Raw genomic sequence first — 19,905 nt, forward strand, 5'->3', positions numbered from 1 at the left:
GGATCGGGTGATGTGCGTAGTTCGAGTTTCAGGGGCATTCTCGAGTCTCTTTGAAAGGCGCAGAGTTTTCGCACTGGAAGTGTCCCAGGGTATTTCTGACATCATGGTCTTAATGTATTATACTTAATTAAATTATACTTAACAATTGATTGAATATACGTGATGTTCGCAAACGTTGTCGAAATGCTTCCATAGCTAAATTAAAGTCGAATAAAGAATATGCTTCTCGAAATGCTCTGCAAATAGAGTTGATTGGGTCATTGGCTCCATAAATAGTGTTCCTACCTGATAGTTGTATCAGTTGTCTCGATTGATCTCTTGTGTTGGTGCTTCGTGGAATTTGACAAAAAAAAATTCTCCCAATACTAAGCTGGGCCAGTCTAATAGACATCTATCTTTAAGTTTAAGATACGATAGCCAATTGCAAACTCTTTCCGTAAACCCGAGACGACGTAGTTTAACCAACAGTATTCCATGATGCACTGAGTCCATGATGCATGCAGCCTTGATATCGGTGGATATTGCGTCTACCTGTGAACCACTGTCCATGGCACTGACGCAGGTTGATGTAAAGTCACAAAGGTTACTTTCTACAGATCGCCTAGGATAAAAGCCTTGTTGTGCTTTACTGATGTAAGTGCGACACGATCCAAACATAACATCGTTCACAATTGTTTACAAGCATTTTGAACCAGCTGAGAGTAATCCCACGATAATTAGCAACATTTGACTTGTCACCTTGTTTGAAAACTGGTCGCATATGAGACGTTTTCTAAACAGTCGGGAACTTTTGCTATTGCAAAGATTGGTTGAAAATGTACAGTAGAGGTTCCGCTAGTACGGGGCTACATTTCTTGAATATGCACAATGGGATATCATCTGGTCCTGGACAAAACGACAACTTACGCTTTTTTAGCGCCAACTCGATCATCAGTGGAGTCACTTGGAAAATCAAATCACGTGGTACTGTATGGATTGCTGCATTCGTTTCTTCGGCGGTAAGAATATTATTCATAAAAACGCTAGAGAACTGCTCTGCGAATAGCGCGCACTTTTCATCCAAATTGTTTGCCAAGCCGTCACCTAAATACATCGATGTAGGGAGACCATTTTCCTGTCATTTGGAGTTGACAAAAGACCAAATTTTTTCTGGATTTCTACGAAGATCGACTCGCTTCATCAAATTGTTGTTTCAAGAAATAGCATCTCTGTCGACAGTACTGCTACAGCATCTGGAAACGACGACGTCGTAATGCACGAAGCCGCGAGTTGTCCCAAGCTGGTTTCTCAGGAGGTCGGATAAGTGGGACAGTCTGGGCAATGCAATTGCGCAAAATAGTGTTGAATGTAGTTACAACAGAATCCACGTCAGTTCTTCACGTCACTTCGATTCAATCAGTATTCGATAGCAGACCGCACATTGTGTCAAAATCACCTCGGCGGAAATCGCATGCGGAGAGGTCAATTGCTTCAGAAAATGATATCATAGACTGGAATGTTACGCAGAAATCGAGTGGTGGATGAAAGCGGTCGATAGGGACAACTTCCTCCGCAGCTAGAGATGTAACGTTATTGGTATTATTAGAGTCGCTGCTAAATACAAGGTCCAATATGCGTTCATTGCAATTCCTGATCAAATTTCGTTGATGTAATCCGTGAAATTCCATGTCGTCGAGCATAATCTGGCTGGCCATGGAGGTATGTAACTGCAAAGCATCGACGATTGCAATCTCCGAAAACCACCATGGAGTCTGAATCCTTTCGTAAGCTACAGATCTCAGATGCAGCGTCGATGTGATACTACATAAAGTTCTGTCTTGACTTTTATTGGGGGGGATGTACAAAGCGCCAACGAATATATCAATTGCCCGAACAGACACTTTAACCCACAGCTGTTCGATATTCGCACCGTTGCGAAGAGTAACGAGTGATGAACCGTTTTTTTTGCTTACCGCTTTCAAAACACCACCTCCACGTCGACGAGAGTTATTGGTAACGCAACGATCGACACGGAACACTGCATAGTTGCTGCAAAATAACTGCGACGATGATATGCAATGGTCCAGCCATGTTTCAGTGAAAACGTAGATATCATAAGGGGAATGACGGCTTTGGCTGGTTTTGTTCTATTATTGGCAGGGGGTTTTATGACTGACTAGGCTCAAATTTGGCCTAAACATTCTTTGCATATCAAAGAATATTGTGGCCAAATTTAATAAAATTTGGTCGACAAAAACCCCCTAACATTAATAGAACAAAACCTGCCAAAGCCGTATTTTCCCCTACTCCAACTCAGATGTAGATAGGAAGACATCATCTACTTTCGTCCTTAAGCCTCGAACATTTTGGTAATAAAACCGCAAATCAGATAAACTGTCCGCGATTGCCGAAGGGACCGGTCTAGAGAGTGCTTTCACAATAGGTTTGAGCGAACTGGAACTGGAAGGTATGTCAGGCAGGGATGAGCTACTGCAAAACGAGTACTTGCCTGATATCACAGGCTGGAAGACCCCTTTGCTGACCTCGACCACAGGGGCAGGACGACTGTGATGACTTGGAACAGCATTTTGCACGACTGGGCCGAGGGGCTCCGGGGCTTCCAATAGGCTATATACTGTGCGTCCTGGGATGAATTACTATCATCCGATTGCCGTTTGTCGAAACGATGTAATGGAGTGCAATATAGTTCGCTGGAATATGGGGAGGAATTAGGCAGGAATACGGTTCTATCACACGCATACTAGCCTGTGGGATGCCATCGTGAGATCCCATCACAAACCTCGACCACAGGGCCAGGACGACTTTGACGACAGGAACAGGCGGCAGACAGCTCGACTGCCCAATCAACACAAAATCGCATGTGCTAGCAAATAAGTGTACATGGTGGAGGCGATATAGGCGCATTAGCCTCATATATTTTCAAAAAGAAGGTGTAATGGATATAATTGAATGCATATACCGCAAAGAGCTGCCAAGCATCTGTAGATCTCAAGTCTCAAACCTAATGACAGTTTGGGTTGCGCAGAAGATCTTAAAACTATCCTACAATATCCATTTACCTTCCGGGAGGTGTAATGGATAAAATTGAATGCATTTTGAAGCTTTCAGTACTAAAAAGAGATTTTCTTGCAGCTGTATATCTCAAATTCCAATCTCAAAGACAGTTTTGGATTGTTCATAATATCTCAAAACTATCTTACGATATCCGTTGATCTACCGGGAAGTGTAATGGATATAATGGAATCCATACTAAAGCTTTAAGTATCGAAAAGAGCTTCTAACCAGCTGTAGATCTCAAGTCCCAAACTCAAGGACAGTTTAGATTGCCCAGAATATCTCTAAACTACGATATCCTTTATCCTGGAGGTGTAATGAATATAATTGAATGCATATTGAAGCTTTCAGTACAAAAAAAAAACAATTTTCTTGCAGCTATACATTTCAAGCAATGTTTGGATTTCCTAGGACGTTCAAGGAAGTTGAAACATAGTCAAATGTACATCACAGTAACTCTACGGATACGTTTGAATAAAATCTCATTTAGAAACAATGCAATGCTACCAATACACCCAATTTCGCTGAAGATAGTGTTCACTTTAATCCATCGTGCGATTTTATACATTTGCCTCTCCACATCTCGATATTGAAGGGACCATCGAGATAAGGAGAGAACGAGGAATGAAAGGAAAATTGAAATGGGTAATAGATTTAAAAAAGCTCGTTGTTATGAAAAACGACAACAAACAAATGTCATTTCTTGTCGATGATATGTTTGTTATTCTCCAAAAATGGTCTAATAGCCTAGAAATTAGAACATATCGACATAAGGAGAGTGGATCCAGAACAAAATATGGTTAGAACACTTCGAGATAAAGAACAATCGAGATAGGGAGGTTATCGAGTTGTAGAATGCCTAAATGTATGTAGATTGAAGGGACCGAGGAAACCATTGACATACGGAGAGATATCGAGATACAGAACATCGAGATGTAGAGAGTCGACTGTCCATTTTTCTTCTGAGGTCATATATGACCCCGTGGGCCTGAAAGGTTTAAAACATTCTCCGGGAATTCTTCCAGAACTTCCTTCGGAATTTATTAGTGTTTGTTTTTTTTTATTTATTTATTGGATCATGTCATCTTCATGAATAAAATATGTGACATAATTGGGAACCGAAGTGAGCCAGCCTAGGATTGAAAGCCTCACTAATAAAGATAAAAAATGCGAACACAGCTTCATTGGGGACATAGTTCCAGGCGAGTTTGATTTGGTAGACCATTTGGTTCATACTCTAGGAAAATTAGGGGGATCGCAAGTATACTATTAATACTAGGAGAACACAATTAGGGTGTTACCATTGCTAAGGACATCATGCAAGTCGCTTTTCATTTGGTAAGTAATCTAAATACATTTAGTGGACACAATGGCGTGATTATCGTGGCTCGGGACATAATGGAAGCCTTGGTTGATTCGGTGGACCATTTGATTCAATCTCTAGAACAATTGGGAGATCTTACAACATCTTACATGCCAGAATTTGAGACGCAAATGAAAGACTAATACTCAGAAGACAAAATTGGCTGGGGTTATCGTGAAAGCCTTGTTTGATTCGGTAGACCATTTGATTCAAACTCCAGGACAATTTGGAGATCTTAAAACATCTCATATGCCTGGGTTTGAGACGCAAGTGAAAGACAAATAATCGGAGGACATAATTGGGCTGATACCGCGGCTGGGGGCACCATAGAAGCCTTGGTTGATTCATTAGACCATTACGTCACAAGTGACGTAAAAAGAGGATTTGAGTGTAATTCCTTCAGTAAATTCTTTGGTAACTCTAGAAAGCTACCTACAGACACTGACAAAACTAGCTCGTATACTCGTTGATTCGTTTATTTGCCCTGTACGGCCATGAATCATGGACGTTAAAAGATGCAAACTATCGAATTCTCGGAGTGCTGGAACGGAAAATACTGCGCTAAATACTTGGCGGCGCACAGTGGCTAAAATCGTGTTTTGAGCGCGTTTATTTAATAGTACCTTTATTATTCAATTTAGCGTAATGGTGTCTTCGAGACATCAGTAAGTTAATGCGCTTCTTTGGAGGTATTCAGCTTACTGATCAATCCCCCTAAAAGAGAGATGAAAAATTCAATTTTTCCACTTCACAGCATATAAGGTTTGATTCATAAAAGTTGTAGCAAAACTTCTCCTGTAGAAGACACCAAGTTTGTAATTCCGTTACTTTCGAAGATTTTTTACGTTTTATGAAGCCAACCCTTCAAAAATGTTATTTCATCAATTTTTTTCACTTGAATTTCTACATTTTTTTTCATGTTCAAGAAAGTTTAAGATAACATTAAAATACGCCGTTTGGTGGCTATTGTGACTTAAAAACAGTTATAACAGTTTTATTGGATTTTTTAATCATATTTGATTTAATTGCTACTTGACATCGGGCAAATTGTGGCAGTCAACCACATAAGCATAACAAAGTTCAAGTAATGAACTTTAAATTAAAACCTGAACTGTTGAGTTTTAAGCGAATGTAGGAAATGTTTCAACAAAAACCATTTGCAAGGTACAAATCAATCACCCATAACAAGGAGCTGATGAACCAATGCACCATGCGTCTCCATATGATTGAATGCTTATGTTGGGCAGTATGATCGGGACAGGCAAAATTTCATCGAAATTCAAATGGCCATAACTCTGTGGACAATCAACTGATTTCTTTGGTTCTTACAGTGTTCGATGGGAAAATTATTCAAGTTTTGGGAAACTGTTTCAAATCCATGTTCAGACCGCTGAATACCGAAGCTGATCCGAATGATTTGAAAGCATGTCAAAAATGCTATTTTTTGATCGCTTGTATTTTTTGCTTGAGTGCAATGTCGACTCTCTTTATATTTTTCACATAAACTAGAGCTCTTCCTGAGTTCCTTCCATGTCACAAATCCGAAACTAAAAACCTGAGATATGGCTATTTTCGTAAAATCCGTGAAACCGGTTCCCCTCATTGTCGCATGCACGCTATTGTTCTAGTAGATAGCGTTCTTGCACCAAGTGGTATCCTGTGTTATGGAAATGCTAATATCATCTTCCAAACTTAGACGTACATGTTCATGATAGAATTAGAGGCGAAAGTATAGTATTGATAGTTCTGTTAGGATACGGCGATGGCATATGAGCAAATCAAACCACCTTCCTCTTGCCACTGGAGATATATCAGCTTCCACACTGATATTCTTCCCTCCCCCTTCATACGGGAGCTTGGCAGAAGGAAGGTCGTGTGATATGTGCCATCACAAATATTGCCCTCCGCTCGCTTTCAAATCGACTTCTATAAAAACATTCTTCATGCCTGCCGTATCCTAACGGAACTATCAATTCTATACTTTCGCCTCTAATTCTATCATGAACATGTACGTCTAAGTTTGGAAGATGATATTAGCATTTCCATATCATTGTAAATCGTTTAACTTCACGTAGAAGTAACACACACAAAATCATTATTTTGTTGGAATCCTGTGTTTCTGAGCAAATAATTAAATCACAATTGTCCTAGACTGCCGCCATACGAATATTTGTCCCATGTTTGTTGAGATTTCCTATGTACATGCGACAATTATGCATAGAACAGCAGTAGAGGTGAGCACTGGTCCGCAAATCGTCGGTGGCGACAGCGCACAATGGTCGGATTCGTCAAATTTCAAAACATAATTCGCTAACTTGAAAATCATCAGCGCTAAAGTTTTTACGTTTTCAGACGAAATCATCTACAAGAAAAGATCTATTTTTGGTGTGAGTTGTCTTTAGGGTGGCCCTTTTGTGACAAATTTTGTGAAATATATTTTTTTAATATTTCAAATTAGGGGGTTGTGCTGTTCTACAAAGTTGTAGATAATTTAATTCTAAGCATTTTTGCTCAAATAATATTAATTTTATCTCATACAGGAAATGTTTTATGACAAAATTGCTAAATTTAGATAGGGTGGTGTTGCTCGTAATTTGTGAATTTACATGCGGCTGATTGGGCCTGCGCAAACCTCCTGTCTCGTAGGAGGACCGACGTGACCGGACTGAGTCCCGCCAAAACACCAAAACTTGAGCTTGTTCGCTTTGACCGGCACACGGTCGCTTTAGCGGAGCTTTGGACAGCCCCCAATATAGAATTCCGTATTCCTAATTGTTTATAATTTCTCCAATTCCACAGTGGACTGTTTTTAATCTTCTACTAGTGCACGTAACGTGCGGCCCAGTTAATTCCTCACGATTCCCTTGCCTGAGCACTTGTTCCACAATGAACTTTGCTACCGGCCGGAGAAACGAACCGGAATTGAAAACACCATAATAGTGTCTGTATTAATAATAAACTTTTCCTTGTGAGGGCCCTGAAAAATTAAATACCTTTAATTGTCGTGTTTTGGACGGAGTTTATTGTTTTCCCTACCTGTCTCGAAGTTGTTTTCGGGTTGAGGTGAGGAGAGTTTTCTGCCCTTGTTTCAAATCCCAACTACAGCCAACGATGGAGACAAAGTGCATTGTGCCCGGCTCTTGGTTTCAACTTCAAGTTGGGTTTCGAAAGAAATCAAATAAGTACGGGTAGGAAGGGGGACCGACATGGTGTCTGTCTTGTCAGAATGAGTTTGTAAGAAATGCCCCCATTTGATGGAATTGGATCGAGGGGGTGAGTGGCAGGAAATGTTGTACTAAAGTTGTACTACGATGGGGTCAAGTTTCTGTGCCTTGTGTTTGTCGAGGAGGGGCTGTTAGTTGATCGAGGAGGGCTTTCGAATCCGATGTAATTTTCCGTCGGAAAAATCAACCAACACGTGAAGAGTTTGAAGCTTGACATACCTACAACAAATGTAGAATGGTTGGCTGGTGTCAGCGAGGGAATGGGATTGAGTTTTAATCTTTTATTGAATTTCCACCCTCCTTACTATAAACTTTAGCTGGATAAATGATGGAAACGTTAGTGGTGGACAAAGTTTTGACTGGATAGCGGGAATTTTTAAGTAGAAGTTCCGAACCAAGAAGTTTTCGAAGTAAATAAATAAAACAGAAATACTGGTCACTCCCAAGAAAATGTTCAATCCCAACAGATCATGTCACGGTAGAGCACACATTTCGTTGTGCAGCTCTCTATTAATAGATGAACAGCATTGCAAAGATAAAAGTATAAAACACATGGCACCGTGGCTTGAAAGGTACCAAGCATAAAATAGTCATTAAGCGGGAAAAGTCGGGGAATTTGGAATGAATTAGATAATCGGCTTTCCTTTCTTTTTCTTTTTATTTTCAAACTGCACTTTTGTCGTTTAGTCAATGTTACTGTTGTATAAAGCGTCGTTCAAAATAGCTTCTTAGAGGGCTCAGAACAGAAGTAAATGTTTTTACAGACTTGCGTGTTCAACATGTTTCCCTGTGGACCTGAAGAACATCTAGGAGTAATGCTGTGTCTCCGTAATCGATGAGGACGGAATAATGAAATTAAGTTTATTAGTTTCAGTAATAGACAAACCGAGAAAAATGCCACACAAGCAAAAGAACAATGCAAGAGTTGGATCTTTTTTTTTTATGTCACTTCAATCTTACAAAATGGTTCACATTAAATACACGCGGGCACGGGCACAGCAAATTCACTGGCGTGTATTATACGCCGGTGTATTTGCTGTGCGCGCGTCTGCCTGGCTTTGGCGTGTATTATTTTGAAATTTAGACATTGAAACATGTGACATTTAGAAAACTCAAATATTAATCTATTAGTTGCACTCACTGAATAATTTTTGCTTGATTGTTAAAAATTGTGAAAAATAGAAGAGCAGGTTTTCTTGCCAACTGTGTAGCACATCTCTGATCGGTCACGTCCCCTTGTTGCTTAATACTCGACTGTTCATAATTAAATTTTCTTTTTCATGGATACCTCCTGGAATAAAAATAATATGGTATTTTTGAAAAGGAAGCGTCGCATCTCGGAAATAGGGTCCGCGGAGTTTTTTTTTCTCATCTATTCTTACATATGCAATGTTTTCGGGATTTAGGTACGGAAAATCAAAATTCCGGCCCTATTTAAAATGCACGTGGACCAAAATCCACCGGTCGAGTTTCCCGAGGTGATAAGGTAGCCTAAAAGCTTCAATCAGGTAATGGGAAAAATTGCGCACACGCAAACACCACGAGAAAGAAAAGCCACCAAAGGGGGAAGCCATACTCGTCAAGGCGAACGACGCAAGCCCGTATGCAGCGCTTCTCAAGAAGATTAGAGAAGATCCGGAGCTGAGGGACTTGGGCGATAATGTAGTAAGGACCAGGCGCACTCAAACCGGAGAGATGCTCTTCGAGTTAAAGAAGGACCCTGCGGTTGATTGCTCGATTATGCAGGAGTGCATTGCAAAATCGCTGGGCGCAGAGGCGGAAGTTAAATCCCTGACCCCAGAGATGGTGATTATGTGCCGGGATCTAAACGAGATCACGTCGGTAGAAGAGCTCAAGGATGCTCTGAAGTCACAGTGTAACCTGGGCGAGCTGCAAATGACAATCCGAATAAGGAAAGTGTTCGTAGGAGCAAAAACAGCGATAATTCGTCTGCCAGTGATCGCTGCTAACAAGGCTCTAGTGGTAGACAAACTGACTGTTGAATGGTATAAATGCCCATTGAAAGCCGTCCGGCGAGTGAACAAACAAGCGGAGAGATGCTTCAAATGTTTGGGTTTCGGACACCGTACAGAGGCTTTTAAAGGTCCGAATAGATCGAACATATATTGGAAATGCGGGGAAACAGGTCATTTAGCGAAAGACTGCACGCAAAGACCCAAGTGCATGTTTTGCACTCCAGAGGATTGAAGTGACCATCAGATGGGTGGCTACAAATGCCCTGCCTACAAGAGGGCGATCGCAGGTGAACAATAGTGGAGATAATCCAGATTTATCTGAATCACTGCGAAACCGAACAGCAACTGTTGCGGCAGTAAACAACAGAAACGATGTGCGACGTCGCGAGAATTGCAGAGTTGTTTCTGATAACGGCAACTGGGTGACAGATAGCTCGGGAATGGCTGCAATACAAGTTATGGGCAAATTCCCAATTCAAGAAGTGGTGGAGAGTTCATGTTGTAACCGATTGCTACAATAACAAAATTTGTTGGCTTCACCACAAAAAGTAAATAGTGGAAAAAGATAGTACGGGTGTAAAAGTACGGAAATAGGATGAAAAGAAAAATAGTACGGTCAGTTTCGTATTTAAAAATAGGCTAAAATAGTGTAAAGGTTAAAATATATGTTTGTTATTTCTGCGAATTCAGTACGGACAACATCGTCAAGAATTGCTCAAAGAGCTAAAATTTTATTTAAATAAAAGAGCAGCATCAAGAAAAAGGTAAATTTATACAAATATATGGTAAAAGTGAGATAAAGTAGAAGATAGGACGTCACTTTAGGGCATTAATCCACGTGGCATTTTTCTTTTGGGGAGTTCCTCGCGGAACGCCTATTTTACCCACAGGGAGCTTACGCCAGTCGTAAAACCGTTGGCCTGGTAGTGCGCACGAGCCTAAAACCTGAGACCACCGTTGATAGGAGCGACAGAAGATATCCCAGGCCAACTAGATCGTGTGCGAAGGATCGGAGGGCACCATTTTGTTCTGGTGGCATCTGCCATTGCCAAATCAGATCCATCGATCCATCCATCGACTTCGCAGTTTAGCCATTTTGAAGGCCCCGACAAAAGTCCCAACTACCAAACCAGTTTCGGCCTCCGCCGAGTCTCCTCGTGAGCCACCCGTGCCGCCGAAGGTCCGTCGGTCTCATCAGTCAAGCTATCAAACCAGTTTTGACCTCCGCCGAATTCCGTCGTGAGCGACTCGTACCGCCAAATATCCGTCGGCCTCATCCGTCAAGCCATAGTACCAATTTCGGCCTCCGCCGAGTCCCACCTTGAGCGGCCCTGACCGTCGAAGATCCGTCGGCCTCTCCAAGCAAGCCACCCAACCAGTTTCGACTTGCGCCGAATCCCGTCGTGACCGGCCCGTACCGCACCCGTCGGCTTCACCAGGTCAAGCGTGTCCCCTACCGTCGAAAAGATTTAGACCCCCGACAGCCCAGCAGTAACGACACCCACCCACTTCTGCACCCCACCTAGTTCGGCCGTAATTGCCTTTGATCGTCGGCTGATACCAAGTCATCGAAATTCGACCGTTGGTACCCACGGTACCAGCTTATCCGACCGCTGTTGGACCAGCAAGCCTGCCATGTGTGACTCGTCGTGACCCAACTGTGTGGCTCCAAATGGCCGGAGCGAATTGTTATGACAGCAGCTCTCCGTGGGTGCGTGTGCACGCTACGGAGGTCTGACCAGAAGAGGCCGAGTCATGGCTCGCTGTGCGCTGATCGACACGCTGAGGTGTTAATGTAGAATCACACACTGATGGTAATATACTCAAACCCCACATTTCCCTTCTTCTCTCATTAAAAAAGCATAGAACGCATTGATTTTTTCAAAAGTTATTTGCGCGAAACGAAGATGAACATATTGCTTTTGAAAAACCAATGATTTCCTTTGAAAACTGAACTCCAAAATAAACTTGTCTGATCATCGTGGTTTTCAATCGCAGAACAACGAAATGCAAGTCAATAGGTTGTATCATTTAAATGTTAAACTAAATTGGTAATTGATCGCACAAAAACATTTTATATTGTACCAATAATCCAAATATCTTATACCGTTCTTTAAATTTAACTATCAGCTTCATATATAATAATACCAGCAAACTGACCTTCAACTTATCGATGTTGAACTTGCTAACAACCGCTTAGAACATGTGTTCCCAAACTGTGGGCCGTGACTCCCAGGGAGGTCGTGGGCTGATCAATGATGGGTTGCGAAAGACGAATCTTGATTCATTCTTTTGTCCCTATTTTGTCCCACAAATCTATCACAGCCATTAGATTTGGATCTATGTAGTGAATGGAGAACAATAAATTTTGAGATTTTGTCAAATACAATCAGGCTTATTCTGCGTCTCGTGCGAATCGACACGAGTCGAGTCGTACCCGTCACCCGATTCCCGTAGTCGAATGAAGTGACAATTGTCGATGTGGATGAACCTCGATGAATTCTCAGTGCATTCTGATAGTCGTTCTATGTCGACAAAAGTCTGACTGGAACGAGGATTTCATGCGAGATTTGTCGGTACGTCAGAAGCAAACGAGAATGGTTCGGAAACGAAAAATCCATATCAATTCACCTAGTAATTCTAGTGATTTTCTCGTGCAGTATAAAAAGTAATAAAATAAGAACATTGGAGAGGATGAATAATTTATTTCCATTAATTTACATTTGTTTGCTCCGCTAATATGGATGGCGGATCGGATTAGGAAAAATGTTGTCGATGGGCTGAGGGCGAGAGTTCTTGGAAGGAGAATGAAGTGAACCAGCATTGTAGTTCTTAAATGTGGTTCTTAAACTGTAGTTCGGATGTGAATAGTACTTATTGTAATGTTTATAATGTTTATTTGTAATTTGGGAATACCTTTCTGAGATTGAGTGTCTCAAAAACATTTATTTTTGCATCAACATTTAAACCGTTAAACTGGACAATAGAAAATTAGTTTTTTTTGGGGTCATAATGACCCCAAACTTGAATAACCATAACTAATTATGAATGCTTTAATCGATTTTCATTGCCATAAAGAAGGGTTTGGATACAGGTGTGCGGTCCGCCGGTGGTATTTTTTGTAATTTTACTTATCAGTGGTGGCGTTTCGGTATCACGCTGAGAGCAATAATTATATACCCTGACCTGACGTACATCGGCGTAGCTCCCAGCAAAATAATATATTTAGCCCTAGCCCTGGAAAGTCCTATGAACTGAAAAATGTTTTAGAAAAATAATACTAATGTTTAAATACTCTCGAAAAAATCCTTTGAATTTTTTTATGAAAAATTCTTCTGAATTTCCGCGTGAAATTCTTAGAATTTCTTGGAAGTCGTGTTGTATTACCAGATAAATTCTTCTCCGAATTATTCTCAACGATAGTGAGCACGGAATACTATTTTAGATTTTCATGGGAGTTTTATCCGAAGATCACAAAAAATATACTAAATTTCTACTTTATTCCGCAAGATACTCAGCATGTTTAGCTGCGAATTCTTTGAAGGATTCTTTGTCAACAACCTCTCGTAATATTTTATATTCTTCCAGAAATTCCTACGGTCCAGGTTTTTTTTTCGAAAATTTCTTCAGGGATTCTTTTAGATCTTCCTTCAGGAATTCCTTCTAAAATTCTTCCAGGAATCTTTTGGAAATTGCTCCAGGAATTAACCCATGAATTCTTTCCTTTTCCTATTTCTTGGGAATCTTTTGGTTCCACAAGATAAGCTCTACTTCGGAAGATTCTTCTGCTTCAATGGCTCTACATTCAAACTGGCTTGCTATCCAACTTAGTGTTTTTTTTGCTTTTTAGTGGAATGTCTTCACTTGTAATAAGACGAGGTCGTACTATCCCATTTAATTCCACCACTTGATTGTAACTTGACAGATACGTAATTCAACTGAACCGTAAGGTCGTCTTCAAGAATTTCTTGAGGGATTGTTGAATTAATATTTAGAGGAGTTTCTGGAGGAATTCCTAAAACTTATACCGAATGAATTGTTGAAAAAATTTCTGTCGGTAATTCTTACAGGAAGTCTTTCGGAAATTTCTCCAGAGATTCCTTCGGAAATTCCTCTGGGAATTCTTTCGAATTTCTCCAAAGATCCTTTCAGAAATTCTTCAAAGAGTTCCATCAGACATTCATACCGGAAACGCTTTGGAATACCTTCAGAATTTAAAGAATTCCTTCAAAAAATCATCCAGGATATTCTTCAGAAATTCGCCCAAGAATTCTTTCGAAAATAGAATGAAGGATTCCTTAGAAAATTCCTACAGGATTTCCTTCGAAACTTACAATCATTCTTTCGGAAATTCCTCCAGAAATTCTATTGGAAGTTCGTCCAGGGATTCTTTCAGAAATTGCTTCGGGTATTCTTTCGAAAATTCCTCCAAGATTTTCTACGGAAATTCAGGAATTCCTTTAGAAATTCTACCAAAAAAATCTTTAGGATTTTTCGAAGGTTTTCCTATATAAATTTCCAACGGATCACCTGCGAGAATTTCCAGGAGAAATCCTGGAGAAATTTCCATAGAAAATCCTGGAAGAAATTCTGAAGAAAATCCTGGGATAAATTCCAAAGAAATTCCTGGAAGAATTTCTGACGGAATTCCTGGAGGAATTTCCGAGGGAAATGGAGGAAGAATTTCCAAAAGAATTCCTGAAGGAATAACCGATAAAATCCTAGAGAAATTCTTAAAGGGATTTCCGAAAGATTTCCCAGAATTCCTGGAGGGTTTCTCTATGGAATATCAGGAAGAATTTCCTAGAGAAATCCTGGAGGAATTTCCGAAGAAACTACTGAAGGAATTTTCAAAGAAACTGCTAAAGGAATTTTCGATGGAACTCCTGAAGGAATTTTCGAAGGAGCTCCTGGAGAAATTTCGGAAGAAGTTCCTAGAGGAATTTCCGAAAAAAAATCCTAGAGAAAATTCTGAAGGAATTTCCGATGGAATTCCAGGAGGAGTTTCCAAAGTAATTCCTGCGAGAATTTACAAAGTCATTCCTGGTGGAATTTCCGAAGGAATTTCTGAAACAATTTTCAACAGAATTCCTGGAGAAACTTCCGGGGGAATTCCTGGAGGAACTTCCGGAGGAATTTCTGGAGGAACTTCCGAGCGAATTCCTGGAGGATTTTCCGGGGGAATTCCTGGAGGAACTTCCGGGGGAATTCCTGGAGGAACTTCCGGGGGAACTCCTGGAGGAACTTCCGGAGGAATTCTTGGAGGAACTTCCGGAGGAATTCTTGGAGGAACTTCCGAGGGAATTCCTGGAGGAACTTCCGGAGGAATTCCTGGAGGAACTTCCGGGGGAATTCCTGGAGGAACTTTCGGGGGAATTCCTGGAGGAACTTCCGGGGGAATTCCTGGAGGAACTTCCGGAGGAATTCCTGGAGGAACTTCCGGAGGAATTCCTGGAGAAACTTCCGGGGGAATTCCTAGAGGAACTTCCGGGGGAATTCCTAGAGGAACTTCCGGGGGAATTCCTAGAGGAACTTCCGGGGAAATTCCTGGAGGAACTTCCGGGGGAATTCCTGGAGGAACTTCCGGGGGAATTCCTGGAGGAACTTCCGGAGGAATTTCTGGAGGAACTTCCGGAGGAATTCTTGGAGGAACTTCCGGAGGAATTCCTGGAGGAACTTCCGGAGGAATTCCTGGAGGAACTTCCGGAGGAATTCCTGGAGGAACTTCCGGAGGAATTCCTGGAGGAACTTCCGGAGGAATTCCTGGAGGAACTTCCGGAGGAATTCCTGGAGGAACTTCCGGAGGAATTCCTGGAGGAACTTCCGGAGGAATTCCTGGAGGAACTTCCGGAGGAATTCCTGGAGGAACTTCCGGGGAATTCCTGGAGGAACTTTCGGAGGAATTCCTGGAGGAACTTCCGGAGGAATTCCTGGAGGAACTTCCGGAGGAATTCCTGGAGGAACTTCCGGAGGAATTCCTGGAGGAACTTCGGAGGAATTCCTGGAGGAACTTCGGAGGAATTCCTGGAGGAACTTCCGGAGGAAATCCCAGAGGAAATGTCGGAGGAATTCCCGGAGGAACTTCCGGAGGAATTCCTGGAGGAACTTCCGGAGGAATTCCTGGAGGAACTTCCGGAGGAATGCCTGGAGGAACTTCCGGAGGAATTCCTGGAGGAACTTCGGAGGAATTCCTGGAGGAACTTCCGGAGGAATTCCTGGAGGAACTTCCGGAGGAATTCCTGGAGGAACTTCTGGAGGAATTCCTGGAGGAACTTCCGGAGGAATTCCTGGAGGAACTTCTGGATGAATTCGTGGTGGATCGTTCGGAGGAATTCCTGGAGGAACTTCCGGAGGAATTCCTGGAGGAAATTATGGAGGAATTCCTGGAGGAACTTCCGGAGGAATTCCTGGAGGAACTTCCGGAGGAATTCCTGGAGGAACTTCCGAAGAAATTCCTGGACGAACTTCCGGAGGAATTACTGGAGGAACTTCCGGAGGAATTCCCCGAGGGACTTCCGGAGGAATTCCCCGAGGGACTTCCGGAGGAATTCCCCGAGGGACTTCCGGAGGAATTCCCCGAGGGACTTCCGGGGGGAATCCCGGGGGGACTTCCGGAGGAATTCCTTGAGGATCTTCCAGAGAAATCCTGGAGGAACTTTCGAAGGAACTCCTGGAGGAACTTCCAGAGGGATTCCTGAAGGAACTTCCGGAGGGATTCCTGAAGGAACTTCCGAAGGGATTCCTGAAGAAACTTCCGGAGGAATACATGGAGGAAATTCCATAGGAGTTCTTGGAGGAACTTTCGGGGGAATTCCTGGAGGAACTTCCGGAGAAATCCTGGAGGAACTTTCGAAGGAATTCCTGGAGGAACTTCCAGAGGGATTCCTGAAGAAACTTCCGGCCGGATTCCCGAACGAACTATCGGAGGGATTCCTGAAGAAACTTCCGGAGGAATACATGGAGGAAATTCCATAGGAGTTCTTGGAGGAACTTTCGGGGGAATTCCTGGAGGAACTTCCGAGGGAATTCCTGGAGGAACTTCCGGAGGAATTCCTGGAGGAACATCCGGAGGAATTCCTGGAGGAACATCCGGAGGAATTACTTCAGAATGCATTCTCTTAGAAATTTCTAGGGGAATTCCCGCAGATACTTCCAGAGGACTTCCCGTTTCAGAGTCCTCCAGGAATTTTCCCGGAAGTTCCTCCAGGAAGTTTCTTCACGAATTCCACCAGAAGTTGTTTCAGGAATTCCCTCGGAATTTCTTTCATGAATTTCTGCGGAAGTTCTTTCAGGAATACTTCCGAAAGTTTCTTCGGGAATATTCCGGAAGCTCTGTCAGGGTTTCCGGAAGTTTTTCGGGAATTTCTCCTATTTCATTCGAAAGCTCCTGCGGAGTTCAAGTAAGTTCTACCGCAAGTTCTTCTTGGAATTAATTTGGAAGCTCCTCCGGAAACTCCTTCACTAATACTTTCGAAATTCATTTGAAAATTTCTTTCAAAATTTCATCAAGAAGTTATTCCTCCAGAAATTTCTCCGAGAATTACCTCGGCAATGGTTCTAAAATACCATAAAAATTCTTCCAAAAATTTCCTCGATCTCTTTTTTAGAAACTTCTATGAGAAATTGTTTAGATTTAGCGCTGGCGTCCGCTGGTTACTTATTCCGGAATTTTACCTTCAATTTCTCAAGGAATTCCCTCAAAACGTTTCATAGATTACTTCTAGAGCTCTAAATAATACCTCGAGAACTCTCCAGAAATCCTCTTTGGATTTCTTTAGAAATTCACTTGAAACCACACGAGAAATTCTACAAGAATATTTTCTAAAAATTCTTTCATTTTCTCGACGATATCCTCCAGAAATTCATCCAAAAATTCCTTCAGAAATTTTCCCCTTGATTCAAGAATTCTTTAAGAAATTTCTACCAAAATTTCTTCCAGAATGCCCTTTATGAATTTACCTTGAGATGTCTCCCAAATTTCATCCGGAAATTCGTTCTAACAACCATTCAGTAACTGCTATGAGAAATTCCTTTTTCCCGAAGGATTGATTTTTTGTGAGAATGTCCGAAGGAAAACCTGTCCAAAGCAAATGCTCTACGAATTTTCTGGATTTCTGATTTACATTGCTGGAAACATATTTGGATGCATACCTACTAGAAAATTTTACGATAGAATTTTGGGCAAATTTTCCAATGAACTTCCCGAAAGAATTATTGAAAAACCTGTGTAAAATTTCCGGGAGGAATTCTAGAAGTGAAAGTATTTTCAAATGAAGTTCATGAAGAATCTTTCATCAAAATCTTTTGAATTTCAAACAACTTTCAAGTGAAATTTGGAAATAATTTCGGACCAACTGTTTACCCACATATTTTCAAATTTGCCGATTCATTTGCCGTTCCGAAGACATTGTGTTTTAAGCTTTAATTCCAATAATTTCCAAAATATGACAACATTTAGTAGTTGCGGGTTTTCTAGGTATTCTCCCGGTGACCACAATGGTTCGTGTGTGGGTCATAATGTCAATTCCATACTTGATAGCAATTGGTTCTAAAGAAAATCTTGGCGCTTTGCGATGAAATTTACGAATTGATTATTTTTACGGATGCTCCGGTTTTTCAAGAGGACGTAGTGACTTCTAAATATACACACCACTTTAAAACCACACTCATACACTAGACAAAGCGACACAAGCATACATACTCATATTCGAACACCAACAGACAAAATCACCCAGGTCCCGGATACCCCGTCACCTCGTCTCGCCCTCGGATACCCACGTGGTTGAATTCCAAACTAATATGACGAGCATCACAATTGATTTAAAGGAAAGATATCTTTCAACAATATGAAAAAATATCTTCTAAAGCATCTAACAGTTAACCGACCCCCTTCTTAATAGATTTTGCTCCCCAACCAAATTTGTAAAAACGTTAAAAAGCTAATTTAACATGAAATTTCTCAAACTAGCACTAGCATCATCAGGCGTTTGAATTCTAAACATAGCTGATAGACCACTTTCAGGATGATTTTGACCGCCTCATGCTTATTATTTTGCTGAAGGATTTCCCAGAATTCTACGGAGAATTTCCAAAGAATATTGCCTAGGTTTCCGGCATAATCCTGTGAAGGTTTTCGAAGAATGCCCAAAAACAATCAGAGACTGCAATACGAAAGATTTTCATATAATCCTACGACTACTTTCATATTATTTTATTTAAATTATAATTCAAAAAGAGATTACATTAGCAATATTTCGATTTCTAAATAATAGCATTTGAAAGTCAAAATGAAATACCTACTCCGTAACTTCATCGTTATTTTTCTCTTCTCCTAATGTCCAGGGCGGCACAGCAGATAAACATTCGGAAATTAAACGTCCGGGAATACTCGAGCAACTAGTTCAATTCCCATCGCCATGGCCCATATATTCCGCACAGATTCCTTCCTCCAGAATCCAATCCAACTTCTGCGAGCATCTCGATGGCAAAAAAAACTTCTGAATGGTGCGCCATGGTGTTCGTAGATGAAAATCTGGATCTGGTTCTGATAGGTTGGTGATACCATCACGTAAAAACACTCTTCCTCGTCAATTAACCGTAACTGTAATTAATAAATTACAATAGTAACATTTTATTGTTATTAAATTTTAAACATACCTAGTTTGTTTTGGTTTTCCTCCGAAGAAAAATTCAGCGAACTATAACACACAAATCTTAACCATTTCCAAAAAGAGCAAATTTCTATAATCACTTTAGTCGCAAAGATAGTTAAAAAATCGAACAATAATTCATTGGATTATTCTCAAATGGTGAAATAAAGCATACATTATTTAATTATGGTTCTGTTTTTGCAAATATTTGTAATAAAAACCATATTTAAAAATATTGTTTTGTTAAGCTTTATTCTTTTCGCCCTTATCTAAGCCCAGTGATGAACTTTTATTAGTTTGACGTTTCTCTGGGTGAACTTCAATTCGATGTCGGTTCATCCTTCCTCTCGATACGAAATGAACGCCTCGCCTCGCGCGAGTCGACATTCGGAATAAAGCGAGAAGTGTCACACGACAACGAAACGAGAACAGTCGTCTCGACTCGTGCGAGACGCAGAATAAGGGTGAATGAAATCCAAACAATTCGATCCAATTCCAATCAACATCCAATCCTAATCCAATCTAAATCCAACCCAAATCCATTCCACATTCAATCCATATCCGTTCCACATCTATTACAAATCCATTCCAAATCCACTCCAATCAAAATCTAATCCAAATCCAATCCAAATCCAATG

At 41.2% G+C, this 19,905-nt stretch overlaps 1 protein-coding gene and 1 long non-coding RNA gene across 2 annotated transcripts in view; both read right to left on the bottom strand.

Annotated features, from left to right (window-relative positions):
• Positions 1-19,905, bottom strand: part of LOC134217768 (uncharacterized) — a 529,775-nt gene that overhangs the window by 409,033 nt on the left and 100,837 nt on the right. The gene's annotated exons all lie outside the window — the stretch shown is intronic.
• LOC134214028 (uncharacterized) lies at positions 18,800-19,667 on the bottom strand. Its single transcript, XR_009979613.1, has 2 exons — positions 19,275-19,667; positions 18,800-19,218 (listed from the first exon to the last, which is right to left on the bottom strand). It is a non-coding gene; the product is annotated as an uncharacterized LOC134214028 (long non-coding RNA).

Source organism: Armigeres subalbatus, chromosome 2 (assembly GCF_024139115.2).
Source record: "Armigeres subalbatus isolate Guangzhou_Male chromosome 2, GZ_Asu_2, whole genome shotgun sequence".
Classification (NCBI taxonomy): Eukaryota; Metazoa; Arthropoda; class Insecta; order Diptera; family Culicidae; genus Armigeres; species Armigeres subalbatus.